This window comes from Schistocerca serialis, chromosome 3 (genome assembly GCF_023864345.2).
Source record: "Schistocerca serialis cubense isolate TAMUIC-IGC-003099 chromosome 3, iqSchSeri2.2, whole genome shotgun sequence".
NCBI lineage: Eukaryota > Metazoa > Arthropoda > Insecta > Orthoptera > Acrididae > Schistocerca > Schistocerca serialis.
This window is the reverse complement of record NC_064640.1, coordinates 647,917,881-647,942,743: the sequence shown is the minus strand read 5'-3', so window position 1 is coordinate 647,942,743 and position 24,863 is coordinate 647,917,881. Positions and strand designations below refer to the sequence as shown.

General features: G+C 40.6%; 1 protein-coding gene across 4 annotated transcripts in view; it reads right to left on the bottom strand.

Moving 5' to 3' along the window:
• The window catches only part of LOC126470533 (tRNA:m(4)X modification enzyme TRM13 homolog), a 150,494-nt gene that overhangs the window by 112,545 nt on the left and 13,086 nt on the right, over window positions 1-24,863 (bottom strand). For 2 of the 4 annotated variants that reach the window (XM_050098456.1, XM_050098458.1), the window contains exon 2: window positions 14,746-14,843. The exons of the other annotated variants lie outside the window; for them this stretch is intronic. The gene's annotated coding sequence lies outside the window, so the exon portion shown is untranslated. The remainder of the gene's footprint in view (window positions 1-14,745; window positions 14,844-24,863) is intronic. 4 annotated transcript variants of the gene reach the window in all.

The following is a 24,863-nucleotide window of genomic DNA, read 5'->3' as shown; positions in this document are numbered from 1 at the left end:
TTAAGAATTAAAACATAAGCCATACACACACATGCAATTTCACACTTAAAGGTCCAGTCTAACATGTATGTGATAGATAGTTGACTGTAGGTTTATCATAGGAACCATCCCCACATTCACCTGAAGCTACTTATGGAGGCCATGACCTAAATGAAGATGGCTGGAATGGATTGAGCCTCCATCTTCTGAATGCCAGGAAAGTCAGTTTAAAACAGTGAAACTCATCTGAGTTATCCCTAGTGCACAATACTGTTTTGTGTAAACATTCTTCCAAAAAAGTTATTTTATTATGTAAAAAAGTATTGGTACCCTGTTCATTCACTTCTCAACACTCATCACTCCACATACTACACACACTATACACAAATTAGTTCATAATGTAAAAATTTAGTGCTACACTGTTCATCAGCTTTGCTCACTCCAGTAAATTGTCTACATCTGATTGATGATACTAATAATAATCCTAATGACAATAATAATAATAATAATAATAATAATTCCCGTGGAGGCCCAGGAAAAGAATAGGCCTCCGGTATGTTCTGCCAGTCGTAAAAGGCGACGAAAAGAACAAACCACTAATAGGGCTAACCCCCCTTTTAGTGTGATTAGTTGCTTCAGGACAGAACTAAAGAAGCCTCGGACAAGCGCCGTCATGGTCGGGGACGACGATTGAACCCTATGCCCGCCCACAATGGTAACGACACTGCTAGCCAACTGGAAAATGATTCAAATCCTAATAGAGGTGTTTTGCAGGATATGCTTCCTGCAACCACCCTAGAAGGAAAACAAAGACAGAGGATGAGATGGTCAGATGAAGTTAATCGACACCTCATGTTCTGTTATTACCAAGCAACAAACCTAGGAACCAACACAACTGGATACAGATCACAAGTATACACAACATTTATTACCAGATACCCAAAATTAAAATTTTTAACAGAACAACAACTAGCTGATCAGATCCGTGTAATAACCAAAAATAACAGGATACCCCAGTCAGAATTAGAAAACATCAAACAACAAGTACAACAAATACTGGAACAAAATAATGTGCAATCAGAAGAAGAAGAAGAAAATACAGTAATGGACTCAAACATCCCAGAGCAAACAAACAAAGAACAACACGCATCAATTAAACAGTCAGAGGAAAACAAAATCTTAAGACAGGCACCAGAACAAGCACAAATAGAACACGAAGTGACACACATGTTACATATAGAAGAGAAATTTCAGCTGACATATATAGAATACAAAGACACAAATACAGACACTGGACCATTCTTGCATAGACCGCCAAATAACCCACAAGTTGAAACAACAATAAACACTATCAACACAATCATACACAACAAAATAAATGAAAACACAACTATGGAAGAGTTACAACTACTGGTTTATATAGGAGCACTCACTACACTAAATATACACACTAGGCAGAAATCAGAACCAACCAACACACAGAAGAAACCCACAAAACCAGCATGGCAACACAGGCTACAGATCAGAATAGAAAAACTGAGAAAAGACATCGGACAACTAACACAATTTATAAGAAATGAAATGTCAGAAAAAAAAAACGAAAAAGATTAGGTAAAATCTCACAACAAGAAGTGACAGAGCAATTAGATGAAAAGAAGCAGAAATTACAAGCATTGGCCAAACGACTTAGAAGATACAAAAAAAGTGAAAATAGAAGGAAACAAAACCAAACATTCAACACAAACCAAAAGAAATTTTACCAGACAATAGATAACACACACATTAAAATAGACAATCCACCAAACATAACAGACATGGAACACTTCTGGAGCAACATATGGTCAAACCCGGTACAACATAACAGGCATGCACAGTGGATACAAGGAGAAACAGATACATACAAGATGATACCACAAATGCCTGAAGTGATAATTTTGCAACATGAAGTCACCCAAGCAATTAATTCTACTCACAATTGGAAAGCCCCTGGAAAAGATAAAATAGCAAATTTCTGGCTAAAGAAGTTCACCTCAACACATTCACATCTAACTAAATTATTTAACAGTTACATTGCAGACCCATACACATTCCCTGATACACTTACACATGGAATAACTTATCTGAAACCTAAAGATCAAGCAGACACAGCAAACCCAGTTAAATATCGCCCCATAACATGCCTACCAACAATATACAAAATATTAACTTCAGTCATTACACAGAAATTAATGACACATACAACACAGAACAAAATTATAAATGAAGAACAAAAAGGCTGTTGCAAAGGAGCACGAGGATGTAAAGAGCAACTGATAATAGATGCAGAGGTGACATATCAAGCTAAAACTAAACAAAGGTCGCTGCGCTACGCATACATTGATTACCAAAAAGCTTTTGATAGTGTACCCCACTCATGGTTACTACAAATATTGGAAATATACAAAATAGATCCTAAATTGATACAGTTCCTAAACATAGTAATGAAAAATTGGAAAACCACACTTAATATCCAAACAAATTCAAATAATGTCACATCACAGCCAATACAGATTAAGCGTGGAATATACCAAGGAGACTCATTAATTCCTTTCTGGTTCTGCCTTGCTCTGAACCCACTATCCAACATGCTAAATAATACAAATTATGGATACAATATTACTGGAACACACCCACACAAAATCACACATTTGCTATACATAGATGATCTAAAACTACTGGCAGCAACAAATCAACAACTCAACCAATTACTAAATATAACAGAAGTATTCAGCAATGAAATAAATATGGCTTTTGGAACAGACAAATGTAAGAAAAATAGCATAGTCAAGGGAAAACACACTAAACACAAAGATTACATATTGGATAACCACAGCAACTGCATAGAAGCGATGGCAAAAACAGATGCCTATAAATATCTAGGATACAGACAAAAAATAGGAATAGATAATACAAATATTAAAGAAGAACTAAAAGAAAAATATAGACAAAGACTAACAAAAATACTGAAAACAGAATTGACAGCAAGAAACAAGACAAAAGCTATAAATACTTATGCTATACCAATATTGACCTACTCATTTGGAGTAGTGAAATGGAGTAACACAGACCTAGAAGCACTCAATACACTTACACGATCACAATGCCACAAATATAGAATACATCACATACATTCAGCAACTGAAAGATTCACATTAAGCAGAAAGGAAGGAGGAAGGGGATTTATCGACATAAAAAACCTACATTATGGACAGGTAGACAATTTAAGAAAATTCTTTATAGAACGAGCAGAAACTAGCAAAATACACAAAGCAATCACTCATATAAATACATCGGCTACACCACTGCAATTTCATAACCACTTCTACAACCCTTTAGATCACATAACATCAACAGATACGAAGAAAGTAAATTGGAAAAAGAAAACACTACATGGCAAGCACCCGTATCATCTAACACAGCCACACACCGATCAAGACGCATCCAACACATGGCTAAGAAAAGGCAATATATACAGTGAGACGGAAGTATTCATGATTGCAATACAGGATCAAACAATAAACACCAGATATTACAGCAAGCATATTATTAAAGATCCCAATACCACAACAGATAAATGCAGACTTTGCAAACAACAAATAGAAACAGTAGATCACATCACAAGCGGATGTACAATACTAGCAAATACAGAATACCCCAGAAGACATGACAATGTAGCAAAAATAATACATCAACAGCTTGCCTTACAACATAAACTTATAAAACAACATGTTCCCACATACAAGTATGCACCACAAAATGTACTGGAGAATGATGAATACAAATTATACTGGAACAGAACCATTATAACAGATAAAACAACACCACATAACAAACCTGACATCATACTCACCAATAAAAAGAAGAAATTAACACAACTAATCGAAATATCCATACCCAATACAACAAATATACAAAAGAAAACAGGAGAAAAAATTGAAAAATACATCAAACTGGCTGAGGAAGTCAAGGACATGTGGCATCAGGATAAAGTTGACATTATACCAATTATACTATCAACTACAGGAGTCATACCACACAATATCCACCAGTACACCAATGCAATACAGCTACATCCAAACTTATATATACAACTACAGAAATCTGTAATTATTGACACTTGTTCAATTACCCGAAAGTTCATAAATGCAATGTAACATATACCGTACAGTTAAAAGGAAGTCACGCTTGATCAAGGTCTGCGTCACCTTCCATTTTTAACCAGACATAACGTCTGAGACAAGAAAGAAATAATAATAATAACAAGTTCTGTACTTTGGAATGATTTTAAATGTCACCAGACGGTCTTTAAAAGTCACTGTAAATTTATTTGATATTAAAGTCAAAAGCACACAATACAACCACAATGGAAGCCATATATTTTCAACTGTTATCTCCAAATTGAATTTGATAGCAAGAACCATGTATTTTGGTATTCTTCATTTCCATCTCCACTAAACATTAGTAAATGGCTGTAAACTGTCTACACACTGCAGTGCTTCTGTTGTGTAAATGACATCAGTCACATCACTAAGCCTTCCACAGAAATGAACTATAGTTTAGCATGTAACTAACGAAGTAAATCATAAATAGCTATTAATACTAGGTACACAAAGTGAAAAGGAAAACACTGATGATGGTTGGTAAATCATGGCAGTGGTACACAGAAACAAAACTGAAACTGATTAACTTCTCATGGCCAGGGTTACAGCCATGTAGAACTTTTTAAATGACATCATATTCACCACTGACTGTCAATATCTCTTCGAACAAATAGCAATTTACGTGAGAGATGTTACCTCTGGTAACAGTTCAGCTAATTTACATCATTTCACAATGCACTGAGCTTCGAACTCGTTTGATGTTAGTGAATTTCGACAGTGAAAAGGTTAGTTTGGATGATGACATGTACATATTCCAGATGATTTTAAAGTCTGATGTGATGAAGCAAAACCTTTTGCCATAGCACATAATAATGGTCCAAAGGTCAAAACTGCAATTGTGAAATAAATACTTTCTACAGTCAATGGCGAATATGATTTCCTTCAACAACACAGAAACTATATCCTCTTTTCTTCATAAACAGTGAAAAAGTACATTGCCCAGTCAAATTAACATAATCCCATGTCAAAAGCTGAAAACCCAACTTTTGCAGTGCAGATCGCCATGGAACATGCAGGAACAGAGTCGATGAGGTTCTGGAGGGTACCAACAGGATGTGGAGCCACACTGACTCCAGTGCCATGGCCAGCTGCAATAGGATTCTCAATTGTGGATGCATGGATAAAACAGCCTAATCGAGGTGGTCCCAATTGGGTTTAAATCTGGGGAGTTTGTTGGCCAGGGGAGTATGGTAAACTCATCCTGGTGCTCTTCCGAACCACTCACATACACTGCTAGCTGTGTGACCTGTTGCACTGGCCTGCTGATATATGTCATCATGCCAAGGAAACAGCATATAGGGGTGGACATGGTCCCCAAGGATAGATGGATAGTTGCGCTGATCCACTGTGCCTTCCAGAATGACGAGATCATCCAGGGAATGCCCTCCAGCCAAGGCTATTCCAAAAATTGTTGCAGGCTACTTGCTTTTAAACACTTCACACTGTACACATGCACGGCCATCTGTCCAATGGAGCATAAAATGTGATTCGTCTGGAAAAGCCACCTGTTGCCATTCATATTAGATGAGAATTGTGGTACTGGCATGCAAATTCCAGTCTTCGTTGCTGTTGAACAGCAGTCAGTATGTGTGTATGAACCAAGTGCGTGATGAAAAGACCCACATGCATAAACATTCACTGAACAGTCACTGTTGGTAATCCCATGGTTAATCTGGGTGGTTCATTGTCCAACAGTTGCACATCTATTCGCCTATACACATCTCCGTAGCTGTCGTTCACCCCTATCATTGATGGCCCAAAAGCTAATGATCATACCCTTTTGGACATCAGATTAATCACTTCGTTAATGGACAATGACAATGACTGCACTGTTCTTTACATCCCCCCACATGCTTTATATACCCTCCACTGCTAGGGCTGTCACCTGCCATCAGTGAGTGGTTATTGCACACAGACATTACATTAATTTCACTAGACCATGTAAATGAGTGTGAATCTGTCAGAGTACTACGGACAGATTTGGACCTACAACTGAAGTTGGATGCACACAAAGTGCAGCTGTGCACTAAATTATAGCTGGTAATTTACTTACTATGCAGATGAAAACTCTTTGTCAGTAAGGAACAGCTTATGTCTTCATGTTATGCTTCCTTCATCTCTCACTTAACACATGGAAATGGTGCATTATGCCTTTGGGGGGGACTTCAAAAACACAGTACATGCTTTTAAAGCCATTCTGGTATTAAATACTCCTTATAGCCTCTATTAATATAATAGTTTACCTTTCGGCACGCTAGTGCAGTAGAGATCTTTCAGAAATTTCTAGAATTACTATAAACATTTGACTACTATAAACATTCCACAATGTGTCAATTGCCAGGGTGTTATGTAGTGACAGGAAAAACTCAGGAGGAGTATTTGTTGAATCTCCAACAAGTATTTTCAGCCCTTTTGAAAGCCAGGTTAAAGTATTATTCGTCAAAATGCTCTTTCTTTCAGCCTACTTTTAAGCATATACGGTATATCCTCAGCCAGGAAAGACTTGAACCAATGTCAGAGAATGTGGCACCCATTTACTTTATTCCAGTACCAAATAACACAAAGGATTTATAGGTTTTCTTGTGGACTGGCAAGACAGCCAATCCACTAGGAGGAAACCGAAAGGCACGCGTTAAGCTCACGCAGGCTGGCGTGAGGTCTGGAACAGGACAAGTAAATGAGACTAACAAAAATAGTACGTAGCTGCTGGAATACTTAACTTTAATCCATAATTGGTAAACATCGCTCTTGACGGTACATGTTTTACAGCATCAATAGTAACTGGTAATGGCGCCTTGCTAGGTCGTAGCAAATGACGTAGCTGAAGGCTATGCTAACTATCGTCTCGGCAAATGAGAGCGTAATTTGCCAGTGAACCATCGCTAGCAAAGTCGGCTGTACAACTGGGCGAGTGCTAGGGAGTCTCTCTAGACCTGCCGTGTGGTGGCGCTCGGTCTGCAATCACTGATAGTGGCGACACACAGGTCCGACGTATACTAACGGACCGCGGCTGATTTAAAGGCTACCACCTAGCAAGTGTGGTGTCTGGCGGTGACACCACAGGTTTTTAGAGGCAAGGTTACGTACTATGCCCTATGTATCCCTACAATTGTGAAAATATGCCACCTTTTGACTCTACTCTGGAGAAAAGGAATCCCTTTCTAGTGGTCCATGGATTGTCCTTAAGCTGAAGCAATGTCTCCCAATTGCTCAATGCCTATCCTGGTATCAGCTCATTTACTGCTTATGTTAGCCATGGATATGTCACCATATGGTATCGGGACTGTTCCATCATATAAAAATGGTTTAAAATGGCCTATCACATCCACCTCTAAAATGCTCACCACAGTAAAGAATAATATTCACAGATCGAGAAGGAAGCACTGACAATTATTTTTCATAAGTTCCACATTTTCATGTATGGCAACGAATTTAATTTGATTACATACACTTCATATGCCATTGTTGTCCATATTTGGTCCTAAGTCAAAGTTGCCTGAATGGACATCTTAGATGTTACAATACTGTGCTCTTCTCTTATCAAAATACTAATATTCCATTCATTATCATCTTTTTTCATCTCAGCAACTGAATGCTGACACACTGTCAAGATTCCCCATGGGACTGGATGAGAAATTTGATACGCAAACCACTGCTTTCCCACACTGATTAATAATCAGAGCAGTTGGTCACAGAATTTCCCATCACTTCCAAGGATGTCACAGCTGCCATATGAAGATCCACACCTAAGACAGTTTTTCCAGTTAATACAAATTAGCCATAAATGCAAACATATTAAGTTAGGCTTTACTGTGACTGTTGTTTGGTTGGTTGGTTGGTTTAATGATTAAAGGAATGAAACTACAAGGTCATCAATTCCTCCTACATGGAACAGGCACGGCAACAACACTATGCATAAAAGAAGAACCTAGTGCATGACACCCAAGGCAAGAAAACCTCCTGGTCTATTGAAGGTCAAAAAGGCCCAGATAAAGGAACAAGAAAGAAGAAAAGGGGTAAAGAAAGAAAGGTAGGCAAGGAGCTCTGTCCAGAGAACAGCTGGAGGCCCTTAAGGGCAGAAACTGCAATGGGGAACATATGCCCCCCCCCCCCCCACCTACCAAAGGCACCCCAGTAAAGACTAGTGACACGGACATGGTGAGAGAAGCAAAGGAAAACACAGGCAGAACACCAAGTCAGACAGAACATGAAAGAAAGAGAAGCTAAAGAACAGGTAGGATGGCTGGGACAGACCACCAATCCCAGATAGCTATTGCCCAATTGGGTCAGAGGAGGCAACAAGCTATCTTGACAACCCCCAAATGGGCCAACAAGACTGAGGCACCTTCAGAAAGAAAGTGACAAAAAAAACTTCTGGAATCAACCTTAAAACCATGTCAGCTGCTGAAGTATTTTCTGCTGACACCAGTGGCAGTGAGTCAGGAGGATTAAGAGTGCACCATAGGACAGCAAAGTTAGGACAGTCCAACAAAATGTGAACCGCTGTCAAATGGGCACCACAGCAACACTGGGGAGGATCCTCACAATGGAGGAGATGACCATGTGCCAGCCAAGTATGACCAATATGGAGTCAGCAAAGGGTGATGGAGTCCTTATGAGAGGCCCACATGGAGGACCTCCACAAATTCGCAATCTCCTTCATCACTTGTAGTTTGTTCGGCAAAGTCAAAGCATGCCATTCCGTGTTCCAAATTCTTAGAACTTGATGGCATAATACTGATCAAAGGTCCAGTGTCGGAATACCGATCTCAAGAGGCAGCTCGCCAGTAGCCAATTTGGCCAGCCTGTCAGAGTGTTCATTCCCCAGGACCCCAACATGGCCCCAAGTCCAAACAAAGGCCAAAAAAATTCCACATTGTTTGAGGGTAAAGAGAGAATCCTGGATAGTCAGGACCAAGGGGTGGCATGGGTAACACTTGTATCAGCGCATAGCTACTGATGAGGGAGGACTCACCAGTCCAGGAGCAGATGCACTCAAGAGCAAGATAGGTGGCTATCAACTCCGCATCAAAATCAGGACGATTGCTAGTGTTAAGTAGTGTTTCAGAGGACTGGCACTCAATATATATTACAATCCTGCATCAGTCTCACTGGAGCGTATTCAGAATGAAGAATCTTGTCCAACAGTACATGTACTGGCCACTTTGCCAGTGTTTTGTGAGGAGCTGAAATATGTCAGGATTATCTGTTGTACCAAACTGTAGCACCCAAGCCTACCAGGCATGGCCTATGGCTACCCAGCCATGGGATTGGGTGCATACAGATTTTGCAAGCTAGTTCCATGGGGACCAGTGGTCGGTTTTCATAGATGTGTATCCTCATTTCCTATACATAATAATACCAAGATGGAAAATACCATCCATCACCAGCACTGGAACTAGCATCATCTGTGCCATCCAGTGCAAGTTCCATCTCTGGATCTGTCACACATAAGGTGGCCCCAACACAACATCACAGGCAGTGGACACCTGTCATTCCCAGTACTTGAGCTGGTGTCAATCACCCCTATGGATTAGGGCCTGGGTGACAAAAGACCCACAGCCCACTGCGAGTCCGATACTGTTACTTTCTGCATCTTTGGCATTGCACATGGGCATGGCTCCTTTACCACCACCAGCACAAGCTGCACCACAGCCCTCGCAGCGTGCCACACCATGTCCTTCTCTCTACTATTCAGAACACTTCCAGTCCTATGGGTTCTTCAGAAACGCTTTCCTTGCCATTGCCAGTCTACATTTTATATCCTCTCTACTTCGACTATCATCAGTTATTTTACTCCCTAAATAGCAAAAATTCCTTTACTACTTTAAGTGTCTCATTTCCTAATCTAATTCCCCCAGCATCACCCGATTCAATTTGACTACATTCCATTATCCTCGTTTTGCTTTTGTTGATGTTCATCTTATATCCTCCTTTCAAGACACTGTCCATTCCGTTCAACTGCTCTTCCAAGTCCTTTGCTGTCTCTGACAGAATTACAATGTCATCGGCGAACCTCAAAGTTTTTACTTCTTCTCCATGAATTTTAATACCTACTCCGAATTTTTCTTTTGTTCCCTTTACTGCTTGCTCAATATACAGATTGAATAACATCGGGGAGAGGCTACAATCCTGTCTCACTCCTTTCCCAACCACTGCTTCCCTTTCATGCCCCTCGACTCTTATAACTGCCATCTGCTTTCTGTAAAAATTGTAAATAGCCTTTCACTCCCTGTATTTTACCCCTGCCACCTTCAGAATTTGAAAGAGAGTATTCCAGTTAACATTGTCAAAAGCTTTCTCTAAGTCTACAAATGCTAGAAATGTAGGTTTGCCTTTTCTTAATCTTTCTTCTAAGATAAGTCGTAAGGTTAGTATTGCCTCACGTGTTCCAACATTTCTACGGAATCCAAACTGATCTTCCCCGAGGTCCGCTTCTACCAGTTTTTCCATTCGTCTGTAAAGAATTCGAATTAGTATTTTGCAGCCGTCACTTATTAAACTGATAGTTCGGTAATTTTCACATCTGTCAACACCTGCTTTCTTGGGATTGGAATTATTATATTCTTCTTGAAGTCTGAGGGTATTTCGCCTGTCTCATACATCTTGCTCACCAGATGGTAGAGTTTTGTCATGACTGGCTCTCCCAAGGCCATCAGTAGTTCTAATGGAATGTTGTCTACTCCCGGGGCCTTGTTTCGACTCAGGTCTTTCAGTGCTCTGTCAAACTCTTCACGCAGTATCTTATCTCCCATTTCGTCTTCATCTACATCCTCTTTCATTTCCATAATATTGTCCTCAAGTACATCGCCCTTGTATAAACCCTCTATATACTCCTTCCACCTTTCTGCCTTCCCTTCTTTGCTTAGAACTGGGTTGCCATCTGAGTTCTTGATATTCATACAAGTGGTTCTCTTCTCTCCAAAGGTCTCTTTAATTTTCCTGTAGGCAGTATCTATCTTACCCCTAGTGAGACAAGCCTCTACATCCTTACATTTGTGCTCTAGCCATCCCTGTTTAGCCATTTTGCACTTCCTGTCGATCTCATTTTTGAGACGTTTGTATTCCTTTTTGCCTGCTTCATTTACTGCGTTTTTATATTTTCTCCTTTCATCAATTAAATTCAATATTTCTTCTGTTACCCAAGGATTTCTATTAGCCCTCGTCTTTTTACCTACTTGATCGTCTGCTGCCTTCACTACTTCATTCCTCAGAGCTACCCATTCTTCTTCTACTGTATTTCTTTCCCCCATTCCTGTCAATTGTTCCCTTATGCTCTCCCTGAAACTCTCTACAACCTCTGGTTCTTTCAGTTTATCCAGGTCCCATCTCCTTAAATTCCCACCTTTTTGGAGCTTCTTCAGTTTCAATCTGCAGTTCATAACCAATAGATTGTGGTCAGAATCCACATCTGACCCTGGAAATGTCTTACAATTTAAGACCTGGTTTCTAGATCTCTGTCTTACCATTATATAATCTATCTGATACCTTTTAGTATCTCCAGGATTCTTCCATGTATACAACCTTCTTTTATGATTCTTGAACCAAGTGTTAGCTATGATTAAGTTATGCTCTGTGCAAAATTCTACCAGACGGCTTCCTCTTTCATTTCTTCCCCCCAATCCATATTCATCTACTATGTTTCCTTCTCTCCCTTTTCCTATTGACGAATTCCAGTCACCCATGACTATTAAATTTTCGTCTCCCTTCACTACCAGAAAAATTTCTTTTATCTCGTCATACATTTCATCTATTTCTTCATCATCTGCAGAGCTAGTTGGCATATAAACTTGTGCTACTGTAGTAGGCATGGGCTTTGTGTCTATCTTGGCCACAATAATGCGTTCGCTATGCTGTTTGTAGTAGCTAACCCGCACTCCTATTTTTTTATTCATTATTAAACCTACACCTGCATTACCCCTATTTGATTTTGTATTTATAACCCTGTATTCACCTGACCAAAAGTCTTGTTCCTCCTGCCACCGAACTTCACTAATTCCCACTATATCTAACTTTAACCTATCCATTTCCCTTTTTAAATTTTCTAACCTACCTGCCCGATTAAGTGATCTGACATTCCACGCTCCGATCCGTAGAACGCCAGTTTTCTTTCTCCTGATAACGACGTCCTCTTGAGTAGTCCCCGCCCGGAGATCCGAATGGGGGACTATTTTACCCATAAGAAAAAATAATATACACACATATTTCGAGTATTGGGAGATAAGTTTTTTAATTTATCTCTGGGCAGGGGTGTGCATGGGTAAGGATCCCCCTGGGGCAAAATGAGGGGCATTAGGTGTCCCCTCCACAACTCCGTCTTGTAAGTCAATCACTGAAATGAGTGTTTCAACAAATCAAGTGGCAATATCTGCTTTCCAATAAGAAGGTAAAAGTCTAGATTGCTTTCACTGTGTAATTTGTCAGGGTCTGTAGTAACGATTTGTCAAGAAATAATCTACCTACAGATCTGCCATGCTCTTCAGTGTGCAGACTAAAGGCGTAACTGTTGATGTGAGTCTGGACATACTTCATGGATATGGTGAACTATCGAGGTCTTTCTGCATGTAAACTGAGGTAGGTATGACCTATATGGATGACATGGAAGACAACAGATTCCTTTCAAGAGGGGTAATGTGACAAGTTCCACTTTCACATCTACATCTACATTTATACTCAACAAGCCACCCAACGGTGTGTGGCGGAGGGCACTTTGAGTGCCACTGTCATTACCTCCCTTTTCTGTTCCAGTCGTGTATGGTTCGCGGGAAGAACGACTGCAGGAAATCCTCCGTGCGCGCTCGAATCTCTCTAATTTTACATTCGTGATCTCCTCGGGAGGTGTAAGTAGGGGGAAGCAATATATTCGATACCTCATCCAGAAACGTACCCTCTCAAAACCTGGACAGCAAGCTACACCGTGATGCAGAGCATCTCTCTTGCAGAGTCTGCCACTTGAGTTTGTTAAACATCTCCGTAATGCTATCATGCTTACCAAATAGCCTTGTGACGAAACGCGCCGCTCTTCTTTGGATCTTCTGTATCTCCTCTGTCAACCCGATCTGGTATGGATCCCACACTGATGAGCAATACTCAAGCATAGGTCGAACGAGTGTTTTGTAAGCCACCTCCTTTGTTGATGGACTACATTTTCTAAGGACTCTCCCAATGAATCTCAACCTGGTACCCGCCTTACCAACAATTAATTTTATATGATCATTCCACTTCAAATCGTTCTGCACGCATACTCCCAGATATTTTACAGAAGTAACTGCTACCAGTGTTTGTTCCGCTATCATATAATCATACAATAAAGGAGCCTTCTTTCTATGTATTCGCAATACATTACATTTTTCTATGTTAAGAGTCAGTTGCCACTCCCTGCACCAAGTGCCGATCCGCTGCAGATCTTCCTGCATCTCGCTACAATTTTCTAATGCTACAACTTCTCAGTATACTACAGCATCATCCGCGAAAAGCCGCATGGTGGAGGCTTCTATTGTTCAGTATGAGTTGGGTAAATGTTGGTCACCCAACTGTCATCTTTTCTTCATCTCAGTTTTGTACGATGTGCCATCTAAGATACACCTTTAAGTTAGCCACTGGTTTCTGTATTGGCTGCAGATCCATTGGGGCTTCCTTAGCTTATGCAGAGCAATGATGCCAGTTTGCACAATCATTGCCTGGGATGTTTATGTTGTTCAGTGTTTAGAGAAATACAATGGGGGTTTCTGTACTGTGGTGGTTGTATAAAAGATTTTGAATGGTGTAGACCAGTGGATGACAATGTGAGTAACTTTTGAACCACTGAGGGAGTCACTGGATAGAAAAGTATATTATACCAGTGAGATGTGCGTATGCTGCTACTCATACTACTGTGTAGAAACTGCATTATCATTCATAAATGTTTTTGTCGACAAATGCAAAGCCAACTATCTCATCCATCCTTCAAGCCATAAGTATATATCTAACTAAAAATAGTGTGGATGGGGAGAACTGAACTGAAGCTAAAACTATGGATATTAGCATCTGTGTCATCCTTGATGCCATATTGAGAGTCAATTCACACTACAAGGCAAGGAATACACCATGAAGAAAGCTCTGTCTGTGGGATAGGCAGGCATGTTGTCAACGGAAAAAAAGTGATCCTGATGCACGTCTTTTAGCCTCGCTGCTACTGTTAGCCCTGTTTTCAATCGCAAGGTAGAGCACAGGGTCTAGATGGTCTCAAACAGGAGGAGGTGCTGAACTGTAAGCAAGACTGCCATAGTTGAACCAGGTTAAAATCCGTGACTGGTACAATACTGCTAGAACCTGTTGATCTGTAGCCAAGAATTTCTTCCAGGGAAGTGTATGGACTTTAATTTCCCCAAAAAGTTCATCCTGAACTGCTTTATGTGCAACAGCTGTGGTGTCACCCAAAGAGTAAGGTTCCATAGCAAAGTTGATATCTCATGACAGAACCAAAAGCTAAGGACAGTCACTGCCACACAAAGCCATAAAGAAAAATGTCAGCCAAGACACACCCTCCAGTGGTTCGGTACGCCACCACTGCTGGAAATCTACTTACATGAGAGTGCAGCACTGCTTGCCCCTTATTTGATAGCCCAGTCTGATAGCATCACCAACATAGCTCAGATCTGGCAGTGAGAATATCATCAGTCAGCACTGTGAACCAAAGGTTACTGTCAAATTTACAGTGATGTTTGACCATCATTCAGTGCTATTCAAAATAGTAAACAGTTATCATTGTGTTCAGCAACTGTACTAAAATATATATTGTCATTCACATATACATAAATTGCATCCAAGTTAAGTATTTTGCATAAAAGACTTTTACTAAAGTAAAGTGGTAATCTTTATATGTGTTGTAGTAATCACTTGACCTCCTTCAGGAGTAAAACTATTTAACTGTCATCTAAGTTGCTACAGGATATACAAAAATGGTGGTGATGATGTTCTCACGTGTTTTCCAATATAGTGTGATGTTAGTGCCATGGCAGCAATGATTTTATCATGTGTGTTCCAAGACAGTGTTTCATTAGTCCCAGTGGAAAACATATTTTTGTGTGCTGTACCAAACATACAGTGTTTAACAATGTCTGAGCCCCATGACTAAACAAAGTTGTTCAGTTTCATGCACAGCAGATTGAACAACTGCTGCTCCATGTTCAATACCTGATGAGCTTACTGTTGCAACAAGCAGCACCACAGCCAGTTGCTGCACCCAAGTTTCATCACTTTAACAACAAGGAAGAGGACAGTCTGAATATCATGCTAAACTAGAAGCATACTTCACTGCATACAGCATTAAAGGTATCACGCACATTGTGTTCTTTTTGTCAACTCTCAGAGCCGACATCTATCACCTGTGTAAAAAGTTGTTTCCCGACTCTTGTCCAGATGATGTTGACTATGAGAAACTTGTTAGAAAATCTGACGAACATTACAAGGCACTGAGTCATGTTGCTGCAGTGAGATTTTAATTTTCTTGCCTTAACAAGCACTCTGAACAGTCACTGAAACAGTGGGTTGCAGAACTTAGAGGGTTAACAACACATAGTAGGTTCAAGTATTCTACAAAGTTATAACGATATTATGCTACATGATGCAATCAGACAGAATGTATCAGACACATGAGTATGCACTGATATCCTAAAATTTCCAGCCAGAACTGAAAACAGTTTTGTCATTGTAGAGTCCCAAAGTATTGTGGACACAGCTGAAGTTAATTTTGAGGCCCCTTCTAGTTCCCTTGTTACTTGTGCACAAAGCAATCAGTCTCCAGTTCATGTTAAAATGAATAAAAACAGGGCTCAAAAAAGTAAGGTAAAATCTTTCAGTCACATAGTACACAATGTGTACTTCAGAAAATGCGAAGAAGTATTGTCCTCATTGTCTTTATAATCATAATACACAAGTTTGTCCTTGTCATGAAGGACAGTGTTTCAATTGTGATAAGCAAGGTCATAGCCACATCATCTGTTTACAATGCTGCCAGTCACGGTGCAAGTCTACCACATGGCTACTGCGCAGCTCTCAGCAAGTGCATGTTTTGATGGTTGAGCCAGTGCAACTGGCACAAACAATGTCTACAGCAGTCCACAGAGAGAAGAACAAACTTTTCGTCCACATAAGATTAGCTAACAAAACAATTAAATTTCGATTAGACACAGGTACATCTAACATACAATGTAGGCTTTCAAAGCCAGTATTTGCAATATTGCTTATATTTTCTATTGCTGGAGTCTTCATCAGAGGCTTTAACAACTCAGAAAACTGTTACAAACTCAGAACATACTCAGCAAGCCAAACTGTTTATACGTATTGACGCAATGGTCGGGTTGTGACACCATCAGACAGATGCCTGAGATTGCGGAATATTTTAGAATCAACTGTCATATTAGAAGGCACCAGCAGGCCCTGCACTGACCCATGAGACCAAATTATGTGGAGAAATGAAAATATTCTTCCTAAAGGATGTATCTACACACTGTAAAACTTTCAAACATGTAGAATAAAAGATGGATTTTAAAAAAAATAGTGTGCAATTCTTTAGGAGTGACCCTCGTACAGCTACCATTGAGTACTTTAATCATTCAGGAAACTAACCATTCTTAATGGAAAAATTACAAATGTGGTAAAGTGCTGGGCTAACGTATGCAGCACAGCGCTTTAGTATCCTACTACATACCTCTTCATATCTGTGACAGTCTTCAGCAATTTAATTATTGACTCAGTCTCTCCCTTGTCAGAATCACAGAGGTGTATTTCAGATAGAAGTCTTGTAAAGCCATTTTCCATGAGAGTTAAATCAGTAGAAACTGTGTTTTCATTAATTCACCTGCTATACTTTGAGAATGATTGTTAAATATTGTACATATATCTGACTTACTGGTAACAAAAATATTTTTATAACATATTGACCTTATATCCTTGACCTCGTGCTGTCGGCCAGAAACTTCCTTCACAACCTTATCTTTCCCAATACACGGCTATTGTTAGCTATTGTTATTGCAGATACTGTAATATGTAAAAAGGGGTTTGGTAAGAACTGCCAGATCTGTTTCCATTTGGGTTTTCTTCTTTTTATTTCTCTGTTTCTTCCGTTTTGTCTCTCTGGTGTTTGAGACTGTGTGAGAGTTTGTTGTCTTTACGCTCTGGAATGGACGATGAATAGTCTGTCCTGTGACCCACCACCTGTGGCTCATTCATCCAGTGACTTGTGTGACTTTGCACTTCTGCTTTTTGTAGGGAGGAGGGCACCTTGGATGATGCTCTCCCCTCTGATGGTGCCAGTGACAGTCAATGTGTTTCCAGCTGCACCGCTACGGAGGCCTCAGAAATGTCTCCCAGTTTCTCACATTTCACCAGTGCTTTTGATTGTGTAGATGTTGATGTTTCAATAAGCAAGGATCAATTTCTCATTTTTTCCCGATGCATCTACCTCCCTACAATTACCCTCAGTATGTTTGAGAAAGTCTAACAGTTTTGTTGTTGCATAGGAATCTCAATCAGTTCCAGACCATACTATGTACTGAAGGAGTTTGTAGGCTTTGTTTCTCTAGGCTTGTCAGTTATCCCTGGCATTGCTAGAATGGGAACGTAATTGGGGTAAGTTTTTGCATTAAAGCATGTCTCTCTGTCCACTGAGACATCCACACCACTATGGCCATTGTTCTAGGTTAATTTGATTCATTTTATCAGCGAAACGTTTGCCCTGATGCCACCTATTCCAGTCAAGGACTGTACCATTGGCACCACTCCACCGCAGTAAGGGTCATTTGGCATGATGGCCATTACCCTGAATCCCAGTGCACCAAGAAGGTTGGCATCTGCTCCTGGGAAGCTGTTAGTTCTGTTGTCAGAAATGATATCTCTGTGTTTTCTAGTGGATCTACTGAGAAGGTACACAACCTCACCACAACAGTCTGACTACCATGTTGGCTTTTTGAGTCAACTTAGTTACTGGGCATAGAGTATACTTTTACCATACAAAAGTTGCTTCTTCTAAAGGTGTCCTTCCACAACCAGTCCACACTACAGGAAAAATTTTGAAAAGTTGAGGTCAAACTCAAAAGGGGACCAAAAATAACACAAACCACATAGTTTATGATGAAAAGTAAAAAGAGAAATGGGTAAATGAAAGAATCAAAAACTCCAAGGACTGCCACCATGGGTTCAAAAGTAAGAGAAGTAATGATAGTCAGAGATGGGAGATTGTAGTACAAGGAAGGAAGGAGGTGTTGCAATAGCCTGGGGCCCAATGCTCACCATGAACATACTCACAAAAGAATCATGAACCACCAGAGGGGCTCACTAAAGGGTCATGGGTCCACCGAATGCTTTGGAGCAGAGAAACTCACCATGACCATTTTGCTCTCCTCAATTGTTTATTGGGCTTTTGCCCTCACATCCTGAAGGGCTATAAGATTCTCTGCATTTGAAGTTTCACAGAGGTGCATGCCTAACAATGATTGTGAAGAAGCAATCCTCACATCACCAGGGAACATGATGTCTATGTAGCTGGTCTGAAAACTATCGAGGATATGTCAGCAGCTTTTGCAATGTGATCCACTCACTCTTCAATGGTGCTATGGTGTTCAAATACAGTCAGTTGGCTGTACAGTATTAAGACATCCTTGCCGAACCACCCTTTTGGTGGTTTCCTTCTGCACACTGCTCAATCACTTAGGTGTCTACAAACAGCCAAATAGTTATTGGAGTGCATGTGTTTGACCGCTTTTCACTGAGATTGTCTGCAAGACTGGAGAGCAAACACATGTAGGAAAAAGAAAAACCCTGTACCTTGTCTGAAATGCATCCTGTGTCCTATGTTCTAATCACATAGATCTTCTGAAGACACAAGAGTCTCAACAGCACTACTCCTGGAGCAGATGATAACAGAACCTTGTAAGACAGGGCAAGAGTTGTGCTTGGGTAGCTCAGATGGTAGAGCACTTGCCCCCGAAAGGCAAAGATCCCTAGTTCAAGTCTCGGTCCGGCACACAGTTTTAATCTGCCAGTAAGTTTCAACAGTTTTAATCTGCCAGTAAGTTTCAAGAAGCATTGTGGTTTTTTCTTAATGAGGTAGTGTGGTTGAAAGCAGAGAATTTGGGATTACTTGGGTAACTTGTCAATAAAGAAGAGCAGTTAGCTAGCACTGATCAAAGAGCCTAGTCCTCAGAGAGATCCAGCCACTATCAATTTAATCACTCCCTTTTCTGGCAAGACAGCTAAGTATGTAATGTCTTTCCTGGATGACCTGGAATCAACTGGAAGATCAGAGACTGGTCAGATTATCAATTATTGCACATAGCAAAATTATGGTTCATAGAGGAGGTAAACAGCTTTGTCAGATGTTTGGAGGGGTTGAGACATACACAAATTCTTGATCAGTTGAAACAATGCCTTCTGCAATGATATAGGCCCTAAATAAAAATAGCATAAAGTTTTTCTGTAAACAATTGAGTGGTGTTACAAAGGGGCTTAGTGAAACAGTGGAAAGCTGTGCCAACAAGATACGGAAAATTAATGGAAAACATATGAGTGATGAGGCAAATACGATTATGCACCAAGAATTGGAACATGGGGCATTAGATGCATTCTTGAAGGGCCTGTCATCTGATGTGTCAACAAGGGTTCGGACAGGTACCCCAAATGACATATACACAGCTGTCAGATCAGCTATGGAATTTGAAGAGATTGACATATCAACAGGGGTAACGTGATTCACGAGGGGTATTTTCCGTTAATGTAACATGATAGGCATGGGCATTTGTGGCATCTCCTGTGGCAGTGTCAGCAACCTCAATGGCATAAGAACAGTGTAGGTGGACATCAACAACGAGATTGTAGAAATAACGGAAGATATAGATACGGGGAAGTGCACAGGTGTTAAACACAAGAGGGAATTCCCTCCCAACATGCACACTGATGACTGGTATCACTGCTAAATTTTGGTGCTACAAATACTTTTGTGTAGGTGGAATATGGTATAGTGGGAATTGTCGGAGGCAAAAAACACGAGTTTTCTTGGACACAGGGATGCACGTGTCATTGGTAAGTCTGGAACTCGTGGATTGGAAGCAACTGAATGCACTGCTTTATAGATTGCATGGGGTGGGAGACACTGATGTAAAGTCATTAGGTTTAGCGGTATTAAATTTTCAGGTTGGGATGGTTCAGTTTAAGCAATGTACATAAATAGTGCCTTGTATAAATGAGGTTTACTGTATGATCCTGGGACTAACTTTCTGTTAAAACATCATGCCAAAATTGACCTTTGGTGATGTACACTGGAAATTAGAGGAACAACATTCTAGCTGGAGGAGACTATGGCCAGTGAAGTACTGTTGCCAGGTTCATCTGTCTTAAGGGGCAAACCACTTAAATTGTTGACAGAAATATTAAGGCTTGATTTGCTTCATAGTGTGCTGGCTGGCACCAGAAAGTTGCTTTGGGTGACTGTAGAACCTGAGCTGCCTGTTGATATGTTATGCACAATAGAGCCACTATAGAAGAGAGTGATACACAATGTGATCAAAAGTCGCCGGACACTTGGCTGATAATGACTTACAACTTCATGGTGCCCTCCATCGGTAATGCTGGAATTCAATACGGTGTTGGCCCACCCTTAGCCTTGATGACAGTTTCCACTCTCGCAGGCATACGTTCAGTCAGTAGCTGGAAGGTTTCTTGGGGAATGGCTGCCCATTCTTCACGGAGTGCTGCACTGCGGAGAGGTATCGATGTCGATCGGTGAAGCCTGGCACAAAGGTGGTGTTCCAAAACATCCCAAAGGTGTTCTATAGGATTCAAGTCAGGTCTCTGTGCAGGCCAGTCCATTACAGGGATGTTATTGTTGTGTAACCACTTCACCACAGGCCGTGCATTATGAACAGGTGCTCAATCGTGTTGAAAGATGCAATCGCCGTCCTTGAATTGTTCTTCAACAGTGGGAAGCAAGAAGGTGCTTAAAACATCATTATAGGCCTGTGTTGTGATAGTGCCATGGAAAACAACAAGGGATGCTAGCCCCTCCATGAAAAATACGACCACACCATAACACCACCGCCTCCACACTTTACTGTTGGCACTACACACACCGGCAGATGACGTTCACCAGGCATTCGCCATACCCACACCCTGCCATTGGATTGCCACACTATGTATTGGAATTCCTGTGTGGTGGTCTGGATAGATGTCTGCCTATTGGACATTATGACCCTTTTCAACTGTCGGGGGTCTCTGTCAGTCTACAGACAAGGTCAGCCTGTACGCTTTTGTGCTGTACGTGTCCCTTCATGTTTCCACTTAACTATCACATCAGAAACAGTGGACAAGGGATGTTTAGGAGTGTGGAAATCTCGTGTACAGACGTATGACACAAGTGACACCCAATCACCTGACCATGTTCGAAGTCTGTGAGTTCCATGGAGCACCCCATTCTATTCTCTCACAATGGCTAATGACTACTGAGGTTGCTGATATGCAGTTCCTAGCAGTAAATGGCAGCACAATGCACCTAATATGAAAAATGTATGTTTTTGGGGTGTCTGGATACTGTTTATCATGTAGTGTATATTGCACACGTCACATTGTTTTGTGAGCAGAAAAAGAGAGAGATAGTGCGAAACTGGTGAATATGGATAATTTTGGCACCAATGAGGTAAAGATAACAGAGAAATCGTTAGTAACAAATTTCGACATCCTAGAGGAGAAGGATTGGGACATGTAAAATGTGAATCATGTTCACACTCAGGCTACCACTAAATCTGCATTACATAAGAAAGTAGAGCATCTGAAAGGAATGGAAAGGGAGGAGATGGAAAAACTGCTATTCAAGTTCAAGTATTTATTTTATTCCGGTGATGCCCATAAAATGTACATTGAATTCCAAAACTGAACAAAGCAGCAACATTTCAGCAGTTGCTGGACTGGGTACTAAGGGGGTTGAAACCTCGGAAACACATGGTGCACTTCAATGATAAAACTGTCTTCTCGATGAATACGAGGGAGCATATAAAATGGTTAAGAGAGGTTTTTAAGAGGTTATGTACAGCACATCTTACGTTAAGCATGCAGAACTGTCATTCTGCTTCAGAGGAAATTTGTTACTTAGGACATGTATTCAATAAGCAAGGTAAGTACAAGCAGTATGGGCTTCTCTGGTTCCTAAGACAAGTAAGGAGCGACAATCATTTCTGGAGATAGCCAATTACTATTGCAAATTTGTAAAGGAGTCCACAGATGTTGCACAGCCACTTAAGCAACAACTGAAAAAAGGCATGAAAATCTAGTGGACAAAGGAGGGTGAGAAAAACTTTGACATTGGGCTCAGTTTTGATTTTCTCAGACTATCAGAAGGAGTTTGTGCTGTATGTGATGCTTCCCATCAGGCACTGTGATGTAGTGAATGGTGAAGAACATCCTGTGGCTTATGCTTTGCAAACAACTGAATAAGGCAGAAAGGAACTATTCCATGACAGAAAAAGAAATGCTCAGCTTGATGTACAGAATGACATAATTTGGGTGTTATTTGTATGGAAAGAAATTCAGGGTGGTAACTGATCATACAGCTCTAAAATGGTTATTATTTTTAAAGGATCCTTCTAGCAGCCTCACCAAGTTAGCCTTTGAGACAGGGAGAATTTGACTATGAAGTTTCACATAAGCCAGGCAAGAACACAAAAACATGGATGGTTTGAGCAGGAATGTAGTGCAGTCATTAGGTCATAGTCTTGCTGGGAGTCAGACAGTGCATGCTGCTGATGCCTACTGCAAGCAGTACACGAAACAACTGCAGTTCAGCATGTGTGATGGCCTATTACATAAGTCAACTAGGTTGGGAGGCATGCATAGTAGTACCAGCAAAACTCAAGGAAGAAGTGTTAAAAGAAACACGCAATCTCACACTACCTGGGCATGGAGGTTGTAGGGCAACAAAACTGAAAGGTAGCAAAACAGTGCAGGTGAAAGACAGGGAAGTAAGACACAGACCAGTACGTATGAAATTGTGTAAAAAGTGCACAACAAGCAGACATGAACCATAAACAATTACCATTTCACATGTTACTGGAGGCAACTAAACTTTTTAAAGGATTGGAATGGATATCCTAGGTCCATTTAACCAGATTCCAGAATGACCACTTCTCATGGTAGAAAGAAATGAGCACCATTCCGAACTAGCAAATAGCTATGGTGGCACAAGCCATGGTCAACAACAGGTTGCTCACGTTTGGTGTACCTGAAGCAGTAATCGCAGACCAAGGGAGAAATTTCACGTCGGACTATATAACATAACTGTCTGCTATAGGTCTGGAAATCATGAATCCATTGCACCTGTGGACTAATGATAGAAGAGAGTGTGCACATCACACTGTTGATAGTATGTTGAGTTACTACATAAAATCTCACCAGAATGATTTGGATACACTCTGTGCCAATTGTCACAGCATCTTACAAGTTGAAGGTTCACACTATTACTGGGTTATCCCATTATGAGGTATATGGGAGGAAGATGCCTTTGCCACCCTGTATGGTCTGACAAAAAAATCAGAAAGGACAGGAAGTTGGTTTGTAATTTTGCCAAGACACTAAGGGAAGTATGGAGATGTGTGAAGAGGGCAGATCACCAAGGCCCTGGAATGCCAGGGGTTAATAGGAAAATCCACACAGACTATATCAGCAGTATAGGATAGGGCCATGGGTAACATTATGGAGCCTATATATCCCAAAAGGCAAAATGAAAAAGTTTGTTACAAGGCATCAGGGACTGTACCGAGTAGTAGAAACATTATCACCAACACTAGTCAACATCAGGCTTCGTTTGCCAACTAGAACAATGATAGTTCATGCCAGACACCTACAATCATTTCAGGGCGCTTCTGATTCATAGCCATTAGCACCGTCATCCACTGCTAAGGAGGACATAAAAGAAAGTAAGAAAAAAGGTAAGTGCATGACCCTGCATGAAATACCACATGGATTCAGGTTGAGGAAATAAGGAGGAATATTTTGTAAACTTCATGTTATGTTGTAATGTAAGTAGCAGGTTCGGCTGAACTGTAACATTAGTTAAGCTATGGTATTATGTGGTTATCAGTAGGTGACATTTTGTTTTAAAAAGATTTTATGGAATACGCTTTTTTGTGAGCTGCAGTTATTAGAGTTTTATGTCAAGCTTTCATTATAAACATAACTGAGAGAATTATGCCAGGTGACACCAGACCTTTAAAAAGGGAGGAGGGAAAGCAATTGCAGCTCCCTATTACCAGATTACTGTGCACCAGAGATATGGAAGGAAAGAATCCTAGTCACGGCAGTATTTCACCTCTTCACCAATGGTGCAGTGAGAGTGCTGCAGAATCAGTGGCTGGAAAGTGGAATGCTTTTTACCAGGCAAGAGGATGTGGTGCTCGCCATTCACCAATGTATGCTGGGACTAACATCTAATGCATGGGAGATGGGAAACAAGATGAGAAGGTTCGAGGATGTGTTTTCAGGGTTACGAAATGATACAGAGAGGAAGTGTTTATTCAGAGAAGTTAGAGGGGGAATACAATTAATTGCATATGTCATATGAACAGTTACGGCAGAAATGCAGCAAGCAACAGATGCAGTATCACATATCTTGCAGCAGCAAAGGAGGTGTTTGTTAGGTGTTGGTGGAAGTATATTGAAAAC